Source organism: Rhinolophus sinicus, linkage group LG15 (assembly GCF_036562045.2).
Source record: "Rhinolophus sinicus isolate RSC01 linkage group LG15, ASM3656204v1, whole genome shotgun sequence".
Classification (NCBI taxonomy): Eukaryota; Metazoa; Chordata; class Mammalia; order Chiroptera; family Rhinolophidae; genus Rhinolophus; species Rhinolophus sinicus.
The window spans coordinates 49,222,486-49,242,782 of NC_133764.1; the positions used below are offsets into that span (position 1 = coordinate 49,222,486).

Consider the following 20,297-nt stretch of genomic DNA (forward strand, 5'->3'; position numbering starts at 1 on the left):
CCAAGCAGGAAGCAGTGACCAAGACAAGCACTTGATGGGAGTTGGGCTGGTTAGGCTGCAGCCATAGGGACACACAGGACACAGAATTCCCCAGGCCTTTTTTCTGAGACAATTCTGAGTCTACAGTCTATGCACTTCTACGAAGAGAGCCTGATTTTGCTCCCTGCCTGTTTGTGATAAAACACAAGAGAATGGCCAAACCCCAGGGCAATAGGAGCTATCTTCAAATCAATCTAATCTACCACTCCACTTTATGGGTGAGGCAGTGAAGCTTCAGAGAAGGAAATGATACATGTGAGCTTTCAGTTGGTCGATATTAGAGCTGAGACTAGAATACCAAACCTCTAGCACCTGTTTAGACCTCATTCCACAAGATCATCTTGGGCAAATGAGAATAACTTCCTCTCTTCTCTGCTGAAATATTCTTTAAGGCTCATGACTACTTCCCGTCTCCTCCAGGAAGCCTTCCAGATAGCCTGAATCTGTTCCTTAAGGTCCCACAACATTCTTGCCTATATCTCTGGTGTGGATGTCTTTTAGGCCTCATACCGGTAGTATAGTAATTCCTATGTATATAGAGATCTCCAGGGCCCCAGGAAGTCTCTTATGCCTTTGTAATTCTTCCCCCAGCCTGCTTCACACTTATGAGGGTCCCATGAATACTTATTCGGTGAATAGTTACAATAAAGACAAAACTAATGGAGCTTAGCAGCAACCCTGCCCAAGGGAGGAGAGACAAGCCCAAGCAAATCCCAGATTCAGGCTGGATGGAACCAGTTTGGTTAGGGAGGAGCTTGTGTGTCCAGGCCCAGGCAAGCAGGGGAGGAGGACAGAGGGTTCTTCTGGAATGCAGTTGTGGTACAGTCTCAATGACGATGAAGGAAATTCGGGCAGGTCCCTGAGAGGGCACTCCAGGTGGGGGCTCTCTAGGGGTGCCCCTAATTCTGAGTTTTTACTTTTTTGTGGAGAGCTCCTGGCTCTCTGGAGAGTAACTGCTCTTTCCCATTTCCCATCCAGGGACCCTCTCCTCTGTTTCCTGTTCAGCATGCAGGCTGAGTGAGAGAAGGCACCCGTGCTGCCACCACTGCTGTCACCTGGCCTCCTGTTCAATAACACCCAGGCTCAGAGTAGTAAGATCTCCAGAGGGAGCATTTGAGCCTCTTCCAGGGCTCGAGATAGTTGGTGGAGAAGAAGGAATAAAGCGGCTGGAGATTTCCACACTAACCAACATTTACTTGCTATGCGCTGCTGCAAGGACTGGACCTGTATTAACTCATGCAGCCTTCACAGCAGTCCTGTAAGGTGTCCCCATTTTACAAATGAGGAAACTGAGGCCTTGAAAACACACATCTACTCCAAGAGTTCACTCAACAGACTGAGTACACCCCAAACGGACGAGGCACAAAGACTACACCTTGAGGGAACACATAACGAGCTGGATGGAGGACAAACCTGAGCCAGAGAGTACACATGGACACCCCCAGATTAAGGATGCTTCTGGACGCACAGCTTCAGGGAGGATGCGCACACAACTCCCTGACATCCCCCAACACACTTTTGGTGGGGGTTGCAATAAGTAAATGCTTCCTTCCCTCTAGCATATTGGAGCTGGACTCTGAACAGTTTTCCAGGAGTCTAAGTTATAAAATGTAAATGTGGGTTTTAGATCTGCAGATGCTTGTACCAAGGCACCCCAAGGCTGGAAGGATGAATTTCTGGGATGAAAAGGGAGAGGAAGCCATTGAGACACCTGGATCAGACTAAGAGGTCCAGCAGCCATCAGCGAAGCAGGCTCACCTCGGGCCTTCAGATAGACTTTCCAATATAGTGGCAGGGGGCTGTAAACCTGACTACGAAGGAAGAACAGAAATGTCTTCAAAGGCCTGGCTTGCTTAATGTCTGGAAGAACTGAGAGTCCCAGAGGCTTAAAGGAGGGAACTTAGAGGGTAACGCAGGGCGACAGCTTGGTAAGGCCAGATAGATAAGATAAATGGGGTTAAGTGATGTCCTACATCCCTTTAGTGTCTCCCAGACTGGAGTGGTTACCTGGGGGAATGAACCAGAAAGCAAAGTCAAGCGGTAAGGGTGGAGGACATGGGGTCTTCCCAGGGGCTGGTGAGTCAGGACCACCAAGAAAAAAAAGTCCCACTCTTGGATTTCCTTTTGTCCTTGTCTCACAGCCCCACTTTCACATTTCTTCCTGTAAACTGTCGGGGTCCTGAGCCCAGAGACAATGGATGTGCAATCCCCTGAAACTAACAGCCTACATCGGTCTGTGCGTCCCTGTGTGTATTTGCTGGGAAGAGGGTCCATCAGGGGTCATCACAGAGCAGGTCTATGAAGCCCTCCTCCCCAGGTTAAGAACCACTCTCCTATGACTTTTATCACAGACGGCTTTACAAGATCATAGGTCTTGTAAATATATATTACCTTAAAAATGATTGGAAAGGCTCCACTTTTGGAGAGTGTGCTTGGGAGGAGGTAGAATGACTTCCCTTGTTCTTCTCCACCTTCCACTTAGCCTGAGACCTCTCATGAGACCCACAGAAAAGGTGGCCCTTCCTTCAGGCAGCTGGCCGGGAGCATGTTGGGTTAAACAAAGAAAGGTACACAGAAAGCTGGTGACTTGCTCAACTCCCGAGGGCACCCTCGTGGAGGAGAACTGTCTCAGGAGAAAAGACAGAAAGATGAGGCCTTGGGTGGAGACCGGGCCTCTTTCCCTTATGTTGTAGGGGTGGGATGTCCTTGGCAGAATCAGGAGGAGACAATAACCTCAGCCTGACTCCCGTGGGATCTCCTACTGCAGACGGAGCCACTGCAGTCAGGAATCGGAGGTGGCAGGTTCTGGTTCTGGGAAAGACTCTCCTCTGGGGTGACAGCTGTGAAATTCTCAGCAGTAAAGCGATAGACCCAATGACACCAATGTGTGGGCAACCCAATCAATCCCTGATTTTAGGATTCTTCCTGAGGGGTCATCTTTTGGGGAGCTGTATAGGAACTTGTCAGAAATCCAGTGAAGAGCATGGAAATATTTTTAAACAAGGCTGAATAAACGTGTCCTCCTTTCATCTGGAATATTGTCCCAGGAGGGAAGGTTGAGCCTAATGCTGGGAAAAGAGTCTGGGAGGCCAAAGAGAGACCAAGGGTACTCCAAGGAAAATAATTTTTATTTTTCGAGGGTGCTGGTGAGTTCACCTTTTCATATTTGCCGCCTGCAGCAGCTCAGGACTCCCCCAAAATGTAAAACCTTCCTTGTTCTGTTTTGTCTCTTCCCCTATTGGTTCAGATTTCAACCCTCTGCATTTAGATGAAGTGCCCCAGCTCAAGGACAGGCCCTCTCTGAAAGCTGCAGGATATAAGATTTTATTTTTCCTTTTGAAGTTTTCCCCTTTCTGTCAAAGAGAGACAAATGGACAAATGTCAGCAGCCTAAAGGATTGGAATGGAATCCGTGCCAGTTGGGCAGAGTCCAGGATGTTCCCTTTTTTAATTAAGTGCGGACTTGAATTATGAAGGCCACAGCTCCCCCTGGGCGGGGCTCTGCCACGGGAAGGTGATTTCTCTCCTGAAAGATTAAATGCCGCTTATTCCACTTAGTCTCTCCTCAGTTCTCTGAGAGTGTCTATATTTGCTTTTGCCATCACGAATAATGGGCAATCGAGTGGATGCCCCAGCTCACTAGGGCAGCAGCAGGGAACCCCATAGCTGGCAGAGGCCTGAGCACTTGACTCATCCTGGACTCTCTTGGGGGGAATGGTGGAAGTGGGGATTCCTGGTTTTATTCCTGAAAAATTTCCCCCCAAACAGAAACTTTTAACCCCCTCTGTCCCTGTCTGTCACGGGCACCCCACCCCACCCCTGACTACGCCTGAGGCTCTAGGGCTTCCCTGTGACTGGGGGAGCTGCTGCTATAGATTTATTTCTCCTGTTGATTCTCACCTATCCTGCTGGGCACCCCAGCCCAGATTATCTGGTAATTTACAGCCAAAATTATTAATTTACAATCTGGGGCCATGGAACCCTGAGCCGAGGAAATGACTCTCCTCCTGGGTGAAGGCAATGGTTTCTTCCCACTCCGTGAGGACCAAACGCCTGGGTGGAGAAGAGCATGGCATACAGGAAGGATCTTGTGGGGACACATGCTGAGAGGACACAATACCTAACCAGATGGAGGCTACTTCTGGATCTCAACTGCAGTTTCCAAAATATGGTGTCTGCACGTACACTTTACACGTTACTGTTTTCTTAAGCCTTTTCAGATAATGTTATCTTACTCTATTTTCCCAGCATTCCTCCAAGTAGGTCCTTTTAGTTCCATTTTATAGTTGAGCACTCTAGAATTTGGAGAGCAATTTGCCTTACGTCACCCGGGTGGGGAAGTGGGAGAGGGGACTAAACTCCTACCTCCTGATTCTCATTCCAGGGCTCCACCTAGCTCCAGGGGAATCCACCTCTGAGAGCCAAGTAGGGACAAAGCAAGTGTTCTTATCAGCCTGATCCCCAGTCCTCTGATATCCTGACCCACCTGACCCTCCCCTCCCTGACATTTCCTTTTTAATGTTCTTTTTTCTCCCTATAAGTCCCAATTTCCTGTTAAGAAATACCTGTTAGGGTCTTGTTAATTGTGTGTCTTCTTAGGGGGTGGTTCAGCATTTTCTTAAATTGCACATCAGACATGAATGTCTCCCACAAAAGGAGAACTGATTGGGGGGGAGCATGTTGTTCCCTAGAAATTGAGAATGTAAAGTATATTTAATTAAAATGATAAATCTGATTTTCAGTTTTGTTTTTACTACTGCTAAAACTAATCTATTTTATGCACGTTTGCAGAAGGCTGCAGCCATCAAATCAGAGAATATTAGAGCTGTGAGGCACCTGGAGATCTTTCTGGGCCAAACCCTTCATTTTATAGACAAACTGAGTCTCAAAAAAAATTTAAATTAAAAAAAAAAAAGAAAAGAAAAGGAACTAAGTCTCAGATTAGGGAAGGGACCCCTGAAGTTCCAGTGATGTGTGAGGGGCTGGGTCTTCAGGGCTATACCTTCTGTCCCTACTTAAACATACTGGTGTACTCCTCTCTCTTTAAATGTCTCCCCTCCCCCCCACCAGTCTCCAAAGCAAACTCTGTTGGGAGAGGCTTGGCCTCGGGAGCCCCTCCCCCCACCTCCCAGTTGGTACCAATTACTTCTCCATCCAGTTTCCTCCTTCTGACCTTCTGTGGCTTTCCGGGCTGAATCCTTATTCTGGATGGATCTCATCTGGTGAGATTTTATTTATTTTTATTTTTTAAATTTTTACTGGGGAATATTGGGGAACAGTGTGGTTTTCCAGGACCCATCAGCAGAGGGGTCAGCAGCCTAAAGATGTCAAGTCGTGTTTTCAATCTAGTTGTGGGGGGTCACAGCTCAGCTCCAAGTCAAGTTGTTTCCAATCTAGTTGTTGTGGAGGGCGCAGTCAGCTCCAAGTCAAGTGGTTGTCTTCAATCTGGTTATGGAGGGCGCATCTCAGCTCCAGATCAAGTTGTTGTTTTCAATCTAGTTGTGGAGGGTGCAGCTCACTGGCCCATGTGGGAATCGAACCCCGGCGACCTTGGTGTTATGAGCACTGTGCTCTAACCACTGAGCGAAACTGCCGCCCCCCTCATCCGGTGAGATTTTAAATCATACTTGGTTCTCTCTATTTTTCTCTCTGCCTTACGACAAGGTAGTAACCCAGACCTTTGTTTTTCTTGTCCCAGCTATGTCTGTCGTGTTGAAAACAGAAGCTATTGAATCCACATTTCATGTCGCTTTTGCTTAAAAATGTAAATGTTGTAAATGTTGTGAAATGTTTCTTTATTTGAGTAAGTAAGACAGCTACATGGTACAAAATTCAAAAGTCATATAATGCTCTCCGGTTTAATTCTATAATCTCTCCCCTGGCAACCCACTTTAACTTCCTAGAGGCAGCGAAGGTGTTCAATGTCTTGTGCATTGTTGGTGATATAGACCATTCACATGTCCTATATTCATATGTACAAACACACACACACATCACCAAATACACACCTCACACATACATTAATCCCCTCTCCTTTGTTTACACAAGTGGTATAGAACTGTGAGCCCTGTGACATGAATGTATCAAGAGCCAAAGAAACTTCATCTCTACAGAGCCTGGCATAAGCACAGAACATGTAGTTCAAGAAGCAATGTATGCAGATCCAGAGAACAAACATGGTTACCAGATGGGAGGGAGGTTGGGGGGCTGGGTGAAAAAGGTGGGGGGGATTAAGAAATACAAATTGGTAGCTACAAAATAGTCATAAGGATGTAAAGTACAGCATAGGGAAAACAGTCACTAATGTGATAATAACTATGTATAGTGCCAGGTGGGTACTAGACTTATTGGGGGGATTCACTTCCTAAATTATATAAAGGTCTAACCACTACACTGTACACCTGAAACTAATATAAACTAATATTGATTGTCAACTGTAATTGAAAAAAGAAAAAGAAGCCATGTATGCAGCTGGACTAGAACTTTTGGAGGTTGTTCTGTGTTATAATGGTTACCCTTACCTCCCATACAAATAAAAATAAAGACAATATAAACCATAGAATAAGTTAGAGGAGGTCCAGACAAGATTTGATTTTCATTCTGACAACCAATACCAAAGTATTTTAAAGAAAAAATAAATTTGGTGCTTCCACTTTGGTGGAGGCCTAAGTACAGTCTTAGTCTGACTGGGGTTACCTGACGTAGGTTCTGACATAGGCCCAGGTCCAAATCCTGGTAGTACCTCTGACTGACTTCGTGATCTGAGCGAGTCAGTGAATCTCTCCGAGACTCAGTTTCCTCATCTGTACAATGGGGATAATATGATCTACCTTGGCTCTTGATTTGAATTACCTTGTAGGAGAGTGGGGAATAGAGATAACGTGTTGTCAACAATACCTAGTTAACAGGAATGAGGCTCCTTTCACCCTTTCTCTATATAGGTGTGTGTACACACACGTACAGATCTCTTCCCCTTGCACATCCTCATTTCACTGCTTCCTCTACTTGAGGCCTCTCCTAAAGTAGATGGAGAGGGAGATTTGAGAATCCTCAGGGGCGAGCCCTGCCCTTCACTCACCCGAGTCCACAGTCTGAGAAGTGACCCCTTCTCCCAGGGCTCAGCCACCATACCACTGGAGTTGGCTCCAGCCTGCACTCTGCCACCTATGAACAAGGGGTTAAACCAGCGTGCTTTGTGCTCTCTCCTTCCTTTCTGCACCCACACGGAGGAGGCAGCTGAAGACATTTGGGGAAACTTGCCTTGAGGAACAGCTGAGTCCGAGAGATAAGCAAAAGACCCTGTGCCTGGGTGGCATTGACCAATGTGGGAAGTCACTATTGGGGTCAACCTCAGGAGACCACCTTGAACAGCACTGAGAGCATTCTTTTTAAAGCTTATCCTGACAGTGCTGGCCCTGTCCCTCCCCGCTTGTTCATTCATTCAGCACATGTTAGTGGAGTACCTTCTGTGGGTTGAACTTACCCTTTGGTAGGGAAGATTGACAGTCTCTACTCTGGGGAGAATGTTATAAGTGAAATAGAAATCACTAATGTTTGTTGAGAGCGTGCTAGGTGCCAGGCACTATTCTAAACCCGTGCCTGTGTAAAATCATTTAATTCTCTCAAAAATGCTGTGGGGTGAGGTTTGGAAAGGTACTGTCATTGTTCTTTTATTATAGATGAGGACACACAGGCTCAGCCAGGAGAGGGAACTTGTCTGAGGTCATCCAGTTGGAAAGGGGCAGAGCCAGCCTATGAAGCCAGGCTTGTCTGATTTCAGAAGCCAAAGTCCTAACCACCTAAGCCTGAACTTGGGTGAGAGAGAGAGAGAGAGAGAGAGAGAGAGAGAGAGAGAGAGAGAGAGAGACCCTTCTACCTGGGAGGATCAGAGAAGACTTCTTGGAGGAGGTAGCAATGGAGCTGGCACTGAGATGGGTGGGATTTGGGTATGGGGTTGTGGGGAGGGTATTCCAGGCCCAAGAGATATCAGGACCAAAGGCTGGGGAGCACAAGCTAGGTAGGGGAAGAATCCAGGGTAGCATGGTGAAGGGTTGTGGGGAGACTAAAAATCCCTGAGACATTTGCCTTGGAATTTTCTCTTTGGAATCTTGGCTCTGTGGCCTCAGACCTGATGTCTATGCTTACTGTCCACTAAGCTGAGTGAGAAATTCCAGGCCAGTATGAGAGAGAGAGGCTCCAGTTGGCCCTGACCTTCTCCAGGCCTGCACACACCAGTAGCCTTGGACGGATTTCCCAGGGCTCAAGCCTGGTCTGGGTGTCGGGATTCCCCGGAATGGAGCCCAGACTTGCTCCCCACGCTGAGATTCCAGGTCCTGCTTGTGTATTTTCCATGGGGCTGTCACACCTCTGGCACCATGGGAAGGAAGAAAGAAGGAACCTTTGTAAGCATGCAGCTTGTGGCTTTTCCTCACCAGGCTGGACCCACTGCTCCCTTGTGGGATGGAGTGGGGGAAATTTTACCTTCAGGAACCCGGGAGACCAAAGTTAGGGGCCCAACTAGAGATTTAGCAGCAGACACCCCAAAAGAACAAGCCTCCGGCATCCAACCTGGGTCCCTGGCACCTATAGCAGTGCTTAGTAAATAGGTGTAAATGAAGGAAGAAGGAAGAAGTTCAGTGTATGCTGGGGGAAAGGGTTTGTTCACGGAGGTGTAAAACAGGCCTCTACTTGCCAGAGGCTTCCTGTCTAGCCCGGAGGTGGGTGGGGAGTGGCAGTGGAGGGGTATAATAATAACAATGTATTTCATAACTCAAGTTTGAGGCAACAGAAAGGCGACCAGGGTGAGGTATGTGTCAACACAAAGGTGAGAGCCACTCCCGGAGGGGTCATCCCCAATTTTAGCCTGAAGAGATTCGGAGCTCCTGCTCTGCTCAGCAGTGGCTTTTCCTGGAGGCCCTTTCACATAGGGCCCCTCACACCCACAGTTTGGGATGTCAGGTCCTATTTGATTTCTGCAGTTCTCTGCCCAGGATAGAGACTCCAGAACCACATTGATCAGTGTGTGTCCTCCTGGGGGTGGGAGTAGGGAGAGGGGGCCCTGGTGATTTCCCACCAAGGGGACCCTCACCCCAGCAGCTGCAAAGCTTACTTTCTGTGCTCATACAGTGCCGGGGATCGAGTTGTGCTTTTTCTTCAAACCCAATTTTAGCCACTACCCGTGAAGGGAGAAACATGGCAGCCCTGAGCCACACTCATGGTGCTTTGTCCCATGGGTCCCCCTGGAGGGGTGTCTGCTCATGCTCTCCAAGTCATCCATTTTTCTGTGGCCAGGATAATGGTGATATCTCTATATCCCACCCCTCTTCCCAGATCCCCTCAGAATTTCAGATTCTGGAGATCTGCAAGGTATTCAGCCCTGACCCCTTCCTATATCCTGCCCTCTTTCCCAGGACAGGCAGCTGTCACAGGGAAGGGAACCCATCAGAATAATCTCGGTGAGGCTTTATATTGCTGAGTCTCACCCATCTCTCTACATTATCATATCACTGGGGGCTCAGAGAGGTTAAGTAACTTGCTTAAGGTCACATAGCCAGGAGTGGCAGTTGGAACCTGTACCACTCTGACTCTGTCCTGTGTTCTTGTATCAGTGGATTCAACAGACTAAGAACAGGAGATGTGGGCTTGTCCCAGACCCTCACTTCCTGAGGAGCAGGGCAAGGAGGCAGAGTCCCAACTGAGGACTCCTGGTTCCAGATAATAGAGATGGGAAAGAGAGTCAGAGAAGGGAAAGTGAAAAGGAAAGGAACTGCTTGTGGCAAAGCTCTGTGTTATCCACATCTGGAGGCCGGAAATCCTGGTACACGCCTGACAGCTGCTGGTTCAAAACGCCTTCTGCTGCCTGGTGTGGGAGGGGACCAGGTGTTAATTTATGTGGAACCCTTGGAGTCCTGTCTTCCAGAGGAAATACCAGGCTAATGGAAACAGCAAATAGGTGCTACATCTGTGCTCCCAAACTTGAACAAACAGCAGCATTTCTGGGGTTGGGGTGGGGAGAAGAGGTGGAAGGTAATTAATTAATCAGTTATTTTATCCATTGTATTCATTTATTGAGCAACTGGTACATCCCAGGCACTATGCCAGGAGATGGGATTACACAGTCAATGACAGCCAAAAACAACAGGGAATCTTTTTTTCAGCACTCACCATGTGCCAAGCTAAATGTTTTACATGTGTTTTCACTTATTCCACATCACGCACATGTGGGGCTCAGAGAAGTTAAGTAACCTTCCCAAAGTCACAGAGCTAGTAAGTGGCAAGGGGAGACAGCTGAGTACCTCATGTTGTCAATACAGCAGACCAGGTCTCCTTCCCAGAGAGATGCACTCTGATTGCCCTGGGGGATTTGAGAGAGGGGACTTTGCTTGGGGAACTGGGGAGGAAGCATTTGGGGGGAGGTTTGTTAGGATGAGTAGGGTTTCATCTGTGGGGGAGGGAAAGAGTTTCCAGGTTGAAGAAGCTGCATTTGCAAAGGTGGAGAAGCCCCAAAGGAAATATGTGTTCCAGGGTGGTGATAAGTTTGGGTATGGAGGGTGAGGCTGGGGAATGTGGACATTTTGGAGATCATGTTTAGGAGCTTGGATTGTATTCTACAGACAATGCGGAGTCACAGGGCGGGGGGGTGGGGCGCGCGTGTTAATGTAATTCTGACCCATCAGATCTTGGGCAGAGGGAGGGTACTGGCTTGGAATTTTCAAGAGTGTCCCATCCCTGGTCCTGTCCTGAAGCCTATACCTCCCCCTTCTTGCCGCATAAGACATGATGCCATCCTTCAACCCAGAGAGAAGGCAGAGGCATTACCGTAGCAAATGAAAGCATGGGCTCTGGAGGCTGATTCTTCTTGCTCTGCCATCAACAAGATACAGGGACTTGAGCAAGTTAACTTTTCTTGACCTCAGTTTCCTCATCCATAAAATAGCAGTGTTAATAGTACCTACCTCAGAGAGGTGAGGGTGAAGATAAAATGAGAAGCCCAGTGTCAGGCTGTCAGTAAACATTCAATAAAAGCTAGTTCTTGTTATCAGATGTCAGTTCCCCACCCTGTCCTGGGTCCAGTCAGCACCTGACTGTCAGAACTTCCTGAGTCTGATATAAATACCGCCTGCTGCAGATGGATCCCAGCTTCCCTGACAGTCTTTCAGGTCCAGGATGCACTCTGTGTGCAGTACTCCCTACCCTCATCCCACCCCTCTGATCTCAGGTCCTTCCCTTCTCCCCTCCCCTGTGATTATCATACCCCCCTGCTGCGGGCAGGCTTGGCTGGGCCCCAGGGCCCTTTGAAGTCCTCAGCCACGTTCCCAGCCCCACACATTGACTTCTGAGAAAGCTGCTTCCCATCAAATCCTGCTGCCAAAAAGACTCCTCTCTTAGGTATTCCTGCCAACTCCGTTTTATAATCTCCGAACTGGGGAGGGAGGACAGTACAGGCACTTTGTGCGCAGGAAGGAAGCAATTAAATTATTAGCACTTTGAGAAATTAAACGACATAACTTATGGCGGAATAAGTTTAGCAAAAAAAAAAAAAATCCTGTGTAATGTGAGAAAACAATTAAAAAGAATTATATAAGGTTGGGCTTGCTCCTTTATTGCAATAGAGTTAGCAGTTCATTGATTATCGTCTTGTTATAATGCAGCAGGATGGAGCGGGCTGCCATGGAGGCAGCGACACTCAGGAAGTGAGGCGCTTAGCTGGGTCCTGCAAAAGGACACAGAGGAGGAGTTGAAAGGTTTTCCTGGAGGGAGAAGGGTGAGGGGTGAATGGGGTCAGGGGAGGATCACCAGAGCAGCTCTCCCTGCGCGGGGCTCCTTCTGCTTTGGTAAAATTGTCAGTTTCAGTCTGTCCAGCCCCTGTGCCCTCGCAGTTCCGCTCCTAGGTATTTATCACAGAGAAATGTTCACACAGCTCCATAAGGCGACATGGCCCATATGGGCTGATCACCCAGGCGCCGTGTGTGTCCCTCACTGAAGAGTGGAGAGGTAAAATAGGGTGGAAATGCCCCGGAGCAGCAGCGAAAAGCAGACCGCTGGATGTATACAGAGCCACGTGGCTAGATCTTAAAAACTGAGTGCTCCATAGCAGTAAAAAAAGCAAACCGCTGCCCCCACCCCACATGGAGGAGTCTCCCAGAAGTTGAGCAAAGGAAGCAAGACATGAAGGAGGACCCACTGTATGATTCCATTTAGATGAAGTTCAAGAACAAGCTGAACTAATGGGTGGTGACAAGCTGGAAGAGTGCCTCTGGCAGAAGGGGGAAGGGATAGTTCATTGACTGGGAAAGGGACACAAGGAAACCTTTCTGGGGTGCTCAAAATGTGTTATATTTTTTATCTAAGTGGTGATTACACACGTGTACATATAGAGAAAAAAATTGAGTTTATGCTTAAGACCAGTGCAATTACACACTTTACTGTATGCATGTTATGCCTCAATAGGAGAATACAGAGTGAAAAATGTTGCCAAGGGAAAAAAAGGAAACAAGGAGATATGACGCAATACAATTTATGTAAATAAAATACCACACACATATGAAATAACGCCAATCAGTCTGTAAGAACTTAGCAAACAGAATGCTAGAGGCTATCATTTGGACATAGGCTATGGGAATAAAAGAGAATGAATGAATGAATGAATGAATGAATGAATGAATGACTATCAAGAGCAGGGCTTTGCACAGACTAATCATAACAGGCCATGAACAGAGAGTGTGGTTAACTCAACCCTCTGCCTATGATTTAGAAGTTTGTAGAAAATCACTAGCTAATTAATCAGAAGGTCTTTGGGCTGGAGGTGGTCTGTGTGGGGTATTGGGGCATTTTGATCTGAAGGGTGAGTGTAGAGTCAGTCACTGATGCCTGCCAGGAGGTTAGGATGGCATCTGTCTCATGTTTCTATCCTTTTCTGCAATTTGCCAAGCAAAGCCACCATGCCTGCTTCCTCAGAGGGCCTCACACAGGGTGGGCAGCTCCCTGGGGTAGGTGAACTGGAGCTTCCACCTACACTTGGCTTTAGACTTTCCACTCCCAGCTGGGATCCCTTGGCAGGTTTCTTAACCTCTCTGGATCTCAGCTTCCTTATCTGTTATGTGGGACGCTAAAAAGAGTGCCCACAGTGAAGGTGGTTTGGAGCAAGGGTCAGCAGACTTTTAACATAAAGAGCCAGATAATACATATTTTCAGCTTTGCGGCCCGTAAGTAAAGTCTTTGTCACAGCTACTCTGGAAACAGTCATGATGCAAATGAATGTGTGTGGCTGTGTTCCAAAACAACTTTATTTATGGACACTGAAATTTGAATATGATAATTTTCAAGTGTCATGAAATATCATTCATTTTTTAAAAACCATTTAAAAATGTGAGAATGACTCTTAGTTTGCAGGCTATACACAAACTGGGGGTGAGGGGCCGGATTGGCCTGAGGGCTGTAGCTTGCTGACCCCTGGTCTAGAGAATTAAATGAATTAAAGAGAATTAAATGAGTTGGAGCAGTGCTTGGCACATGGCAAGTGCTCAAGAGAGTTGAACAATATTAGTACTCTCACCTCCACTGTGCAGAAGAGAAAGCAAAGGTGCAGAGAGGCGAAATGACTTACCCAGGGTCACCAGGGAGTTAGTGGCAGAGCTAGGACTCCAACCCAGATCTCCTGAGTCTGTGGTCAATGTGGTGGTTTCAATCGACTTTGAAAAATGCCGAAGGAGGGAAGAGTCAGGTAGCACCTCATGTCCCCTTCCAGGGCCCACATCTTGCAGCAAGAAGTCTGGCTTCATTCTTGGGGGGCTTGTTTCACCTGATGGATCAGAGAACCCCTTGCATCCGTAGGGTACATTTTTACTCTTCAAAGCCCTTCCTTATGCTTTGTCTAAACAGTGATCAATGCTACTCTACATTCCTGTTTCCTACTCTTCTTTTCTCTTGTGATGTCACGGTTAGGAATTTTTTGATGTGGATGTCATTACAGGGAGTCAAAGTAAACTTCTGATTGCATTTATGTAAAGTGCAAAATCAGGCAAAGTTCATCTATATGCTAGAAGCCAGAAGGGTAGTTACCCCGGGAAGGCGGCACATAGGGGCCTCTGGGGTTCAGGAAATGTTCTGTCTCTTGATCTGAAAATGGTCTTTGTGAAAAGGCAGTGAACCTACACTTACAATCTGGGCACGTTTCTGGGTAGATGTTCTACTCCAATAAACGGTACATAAAATAGCTCCAAAGGCACTTGGGAAAAACAGTAAACTTTTGGTGAGTCTAGTTGCGGGAACAGGAGGACAATGCTGACGTCACCCAAGCCCTATTGCTCTACTGGGCAGCAGGGAACGCGACTGAAAAAGCTGTGCAGATGAGACCAGAAGTTCGCCGGCCCTTACACACCTTTCACCTTAACATAGAAGGTGCTAATCTTGCTTCCCTGGGGCACGGGGTATGTGTGAGTGTATATGTGTGAGTGGGTGATTGTGCTTGTGAGTGTGTATATGAATATCTGTGTGGTGTTGAGATGTGTGTTGTCTGCAAGTGGTGATTTTGTTTGTGAGTGTGTGGTGTGTGTGTGAGTGTGTGAAATGTTTGTGTATGTGTGAGTGGGTGTATTTGTGAGTGAGTGTATGTGTGGTGTGAGAAGTGTGTATGTACAAGTGATTGTGATTGTGTATGAGTGAATGTATATGTGTGACTCTTTGTATTGTGTGAGATGTATGTATATATGTGTGTTTGAGTGTGTACCTGTGCATGAGTGTGTTTGTGTTTGTAGGTATGTGTGAGAGATGTGGTGTGGGTGTGTATCTATGCATGGATATCTGTGCATGATATATGTGTGATGTGTGAGGTGTATGTATGAGCAAGAGAGTCTGATTGTGTTGTTGTGTGTCAGTGTGTGAGATGGTATGTGTGTGTCAGTGTGTGAGCACCAGCTTAAACAGGGCCCAGAAGCTATCCCCTCCTGCTGGAGTTGCAATTTGGGACCTAGCAGGGGCCCGTGTGTACACACATGTGGGTAGTGTGTGCCAGGCATGGAGGTGCTGGGCTCATCTCTCTGGCGCGAGTGCCTGGCACACACCGTGGCAGCTCCTTCGGTGAATGGCCTTTATGTGCTTTTGTAATGCACAACCCTTGATTGCTGCAGATTTATGCAGAGAAAATGGGTTCTGGTAACCGGCTGACCCTTTTAGCCATTGCTCATTTGGGTGGATCTCAGGCCCTCTGCTTGTTTCTGGAGGGTTTGCTGGAATTCTCTCTGAAATGTGCCAAGCTTCCTGCCTGGGAGAAGAAATTTATTTAATTTATTTAAATCAGATGATTTAATTCTCTCATTCACAGGGAGCAAAACATAGATTTTGCATTACAGGGACTGGAGGAGAGAGAGGAGAGAAAGGGATGAAGAAGGTTGAAATGGTGATTTCAAGTGGAGCTCTTAGAGGACTTCTCTCTGCTGGAAGGAATTGCTCACTTGGACCGAAAGGATGAGGGCCTGTCTTGCCGGCCTTTCTGTGAAAATGGGCTGATCTTGTTGGTCAGATCTGGGAAAGGACATTACATTCCTTCCCTTCCACCCAGTGTCACCTTCTTCTGCCCCCTCACTACTGAGCTCCCCTGTTCCTAGCCTTCAGCATCAGACTCCGCCTACTGAGATCTACCTTGACCTACCTCTCTCCCCTCCTTTGAACTTGACTGTTCTAGTTCCAAGAGCACACCATGCCTCTGCATGTTTCTCTCTGCTGCCTACAACACCCTCCTTCACCCTTGGCCTACCTGGTGAATCCTCATTTGTCCTTGACTCTGCTCAGATGTCGTGTTTGACAAGATGCTTTCCCGTCTCCCCTCCCTTGCAAATATCTTGACTGGGTATTCACACGCAGCTGTAATTCTTTGCACATGTGTTTTTCTCCCACATTCGGCCACAAGTTTCTCCTGGGTAGAGAATGTATCTTGCTCATCTCTGAATCACCAGATCTCAGTGCAATGCTTGCCACAGAGGAGATGCTGGACAAATGATAGCTTCCTGAATGAATGAATGAATGAATGAATGAATGAATGAATGAACACACAGCAGGGGAACAGACAGAAAGAACTCCACAGGTCTCAAACACAGGCACACAGACATGTGTACAGTGCATGATGCCACCCCTCATGTGCTAAAATCATCACACAAATATTCACCTATACAAACACAGGCGCCCCAGCTCTAACTCGTGGCTGCTGTGTTAAATTCTATTGATTGATTCATATTCTGCACACCTTGGCACTTTGCTTTCAGAAGGTCTCTGTGTAGCGTTGGCTGTCCTTTCAGGCAAGGTCTACCTGAGTCTAAAAAAGCACAAGATGAAGGTGAAAGGTGGGACTGGAGGGACATTCTGATATGGGACCAAAATCAAGTTGGGGGACTTGGTGCTTTGGGGTCCTAGCGGAGATGGGCTGCTCTGCCTGTGATCACAGACTGGGGTAGGAAGAAGGCCTGTGGGGAAAAGGGTTAGATCAGTGATCCAGAGCAGAGCAGGATCACAGGCTGCCAGGACAGATGCTATCTCCACATGGATGAGTATTCCCACAGGCGATTGGTGAGAACACATACAAGCACCTGGCACGGCAAATGAATGAATGAATGAATGAATAAAATAATTCATTGTATGAATTGGGCACTTTTTTTTTACATCTCTTGGACTTTTTTCTCACCTGTAAATGAGGGAGGGTTGAAGTTGATGCTTCCTGGAGCCTTTCCTATTCTGTTTCTGCTCCACTCCCCTCTTTGTCTATTAGTGGCACATGCACTGCACATACATAAATAAGCATATACTTACATTAAATATTAACTTTGCCTTATTCCCTTGGGCTCTCAGCATAGGAGGATGAAGACTGGAGTTAGACAACTGAAGGTTTAAAATTTTGAGCTAATTGTGTGAGTTAGGGCCGGTCCTGTTAGTCTCTCGTCCTTTGTCTTTGAAGCAGGGATAATAATCGTTCTACTGATGGCTCCGAGTTGTGAGCATCAAGTGAGATAATAAATTTAAAAGACTTTTGCAAGCTGTAAATGTTCCTAAGACATTATTTATGATTGTCCCACACAGTAGATACTCAGTAAATGCTCACTAAATGAGTGGGTGATTTTCTGGATTTGCTTCAATCTTCACTCAAGCTCCGCTAACATGAATTCCTCCGTGTGTTTGTGTGTGTGTGTGTTCAATGGCCTTTACCCTAATGCTGCAGAGAGCTGGAGACAATGCAGCCAGAAGTTCCCCATCACTCCATAAAGCCCCCCACCTAAGTGCTCTAACTTTGTCCCTCCCGTAAGTCAACAGACCGGGTGGGGGCTGGGAGGGGGAAACAAAGGAGCTGTTAGCAGGTAAGAGCAAGCTGGCTCGTCACTGTGCAAGTCACCACCAATAAAACCTAATCAATGCAACCCTTTTTAAGTTGGTTGGATTAGTGACCCAGAAAATAGCTCCCCTGTAGAAAAGGAAATGATAGTCAATAAACTGAGACGTCAATGGGAAAAATCTATTAAAGTGAGAGAGATATCAGGAGACCTCTGGTGTTAACGGAGACCTTTTGGAAAGGAGCCATGGAGTGAGAGTGGGTTTTTAACCCTCTTGAGGCTGAAGTTGTTGCCTCGGCTCCAACGCAGACAGCAGCAGAGGCTGCAGCTTCTGCAGCTTCACTTGGCCCCGGTCTCTCCAAACAGTATCCAGGAGCCCATGTAGTGCTGGGCTCTGGGCTGCTTGCCGGTTCAAGCCGGTCCTTTGGGTGCGTGTTCCCTGCTAGATGATCAGCAGGTGAGGCTGGTCCGAGGCACTGTCTGGGGTTCTGTACCAACAGCTGACACCTCTCTGGAAAGGAGCTGGTGGGCTCTGCTCCTTCAGTTACAACGGCTCCTCTGACTTGGGTATGGGAGCCAGAGGGCAGTGCCTCCCCCTGAGCCTGGCCTGCAGACACCACCTTGACAATTAGCAGGCTTCCCTCCTGTGGCGTTTCCAAGGAAACAAAAACTGTCCCCAAGAAACTGGCCCGGCCTGCACACTGCTTCAGTGACTCTTCAAGCTCTCTGTGGTCAAGTAGGGTGGGAGATGGGCTGGCGGGTTTCAGAGTAAAGCTGAAAAATATGGAAGCCCCTGGGCAGGACAGAAGCGCTCAGAGTGCTGTGTGCTGGTTCTGGGAATGCCGTACAGCCCACCCAGGCCCTTGTCCTACACCCATTCTCACCACCAGCTCCAAGCTGCTCACATTGCGCCTGTGTGTGTGCAGCTGTGGGCATGTCTCACCGGGTGAGGGCTGCTGTTAAAGAATGTCACCATTGTAGCACACTCAGCAGTCACAGTATTCTAGATAAAGGATATTTGGATGTGCTGATGTATTGTGAATAGATGTGAACATGTAAAAGTAAGTGTAAAGGGGGCAAGTTAATCGGGATTTGGGTTAGGTACACGGGACTGGCCTGGGGTGGAGGTTTGCAGGGAGCAAGACCTTCACTGTGCTGTGCCTTCTCTCACGTGCATGTGACTCCACCCATCCTTTGTATATTATTGTCATTACTACTGTTTAATCTTTGAGTTTTACAGTCTCCTTTTGGAAGGGGTAGAGTCATAGAGCTGTAGTATTTATGCTACCCCAGAGCTCTGGGCTCTAGGCAGTGTCTTGGTCTGTAGGTGGCATTTCCAGGGCCCGTGGGTGGGTGTTTATGCTCCAAGAGGCCAAAAAACTCCATAAGAATAAGATAAGATCACTGGATGAGACAATTACAGACAATATCTTCAGAATGGGGGTAAAGGTCATCCTTGCAGTCTCTCCTTCCATCTCTCCTGATGATGCCCACATTGCTTGTGGGGTGTCAGCCGTTATGGCGTGGGGGTGGTTACATTTGCTGGGGATGGTGAAAGATGTTCTAATGTGTTTGAAGAGGTAACTGATAAGCAACTCTAGGAACGTATAATTTTTGGAGCTGCGCTTGTCTTGTTCCCAAGGCGTAGGAATGCATCAGGAGGAGAAACAGTTTTCCTGAGTGTATTAGAACTGGATGGGTCTCTGTGTTCATTCACCACCTCAGGTTAGTCATGGCCTCTGGGAAGCGGTGGTGTGGTTTCTACTGGTGGTGGCAGAATACGTTGACAAACATGTCACAGACACATGAGTCTAGTTTCCGGTTTCTCTGAGTAATGGGTTCATGCCTTTTTCAAGATCGGGAGGTTTCTCTTTGGCATTCCAGGGAACATTCTGAAAGCTTCTGATGTGCCTCAAGTCTGCTTGGTGAGCCCAAAGCTTTGGGTGAGGGTCCATCTACTCCCATCCCAGGAGCAGGCAGGGGTTCATTAGAGACCTTGCTCCCTTGTCCTTCAACTTAAGAGTCCTGTAAAAATGGAGTATGAAATAGCTGAGAAAAGTCAACTTCTCGCTCCTGAGGAGGTAGCCTGAGCTTTGCAGTCCGTTGATCTTTCTCTGTATTTGGGGGTAATCTCTTTCTAGCTGTGTGACTTTGGGCAAGTCACTTCATCTCTCAGAGCCCCAGTTTTCTCATCTGTAAAATGAAGGGCAATTGATTATATCTTCCTCACAGCATTATTTTCAGGATCAAACAAGACAATGTGTAACCTATTTACCACGGTCACTGGCACATAGGAGGAACTTGGAAATGGTCGTTACCTATCTTTTCCAAGACAGGATCATATTTGCAACAATGAATGTCCTATGATACAAAGCGTAAGAGGGGGATTTTTCAAAACAGAGTCATTGTTGATATGAATGCATCCCTGTTGTGGGATGGGGATGGGGTGCAAGGACCCTTCTGGCCTCGGTGGTTTTGACCACAAAGGCGCCAAAATAGAGGCCTCAGCTGGGAGTTATGTGTTTCTGCCACAAGGTGGCAGTGTTGTCAAACACACCATCTCTCATTCACTGCTGAGGGGCCCTAAATCAGAAGAATTTTACCTCTAGTTTAAATTATTTTTAGAATGGGAATGCTCTTAGAGATCATCTAATCCCATGATTATACATACACCTCTGGAAATGGAGGCCCAGAGAGGTGGAGAGCTTTCCCCAAGATCACAGAGCTAGTCAGTGGCAGAGCTGAGTTCACAGTCCCTCTACAACTTCTGACTAGATTCATTCATCCAATAAACTCACCTTTGTCATCCTGCTCTTTCCCATCACATTCTTCCACTCAGGGTGGGTGGTAGGAATTAGGTGGGTTTGAGAGCCCTTGATTCAGCCTTCATGTTTATTTTCAGGAGCCCCCAACCAGTTTACATGATTACCCAAAATAAATTGAG

At 47.3% G+C, this 20,297-nt stretch overlaps 1 long non-coding RNA gene across 3 annotated transcripts in view; it reads left to right on the forward strand.

The window, feature by feature from the left end:
• The window catches only part of LOC109458518 (uncharacterized), an 88,118-nt gene that overhangs the window by 2,464 nt on the left and 65,357 nt on the right, over positions 1 to 20,297 (forward strand). Inside the window, exon 2 of one of the 3 annotated variants that reach the window (XR_012492353.1) lies at positions 1,018 to 4,773. The exons of the other annotated variants lie outside the window; for them this stretch is intronic. This is a non-coding gene — a long non-coding RNA (uncharacterized LOC109458518). Of the gene's footprint in view, positions 1 to 1,017; positions 4,774 to 20,297 lie in introns of those variants that run through there. 3 annotated transcript variants of the gene reach the window in all.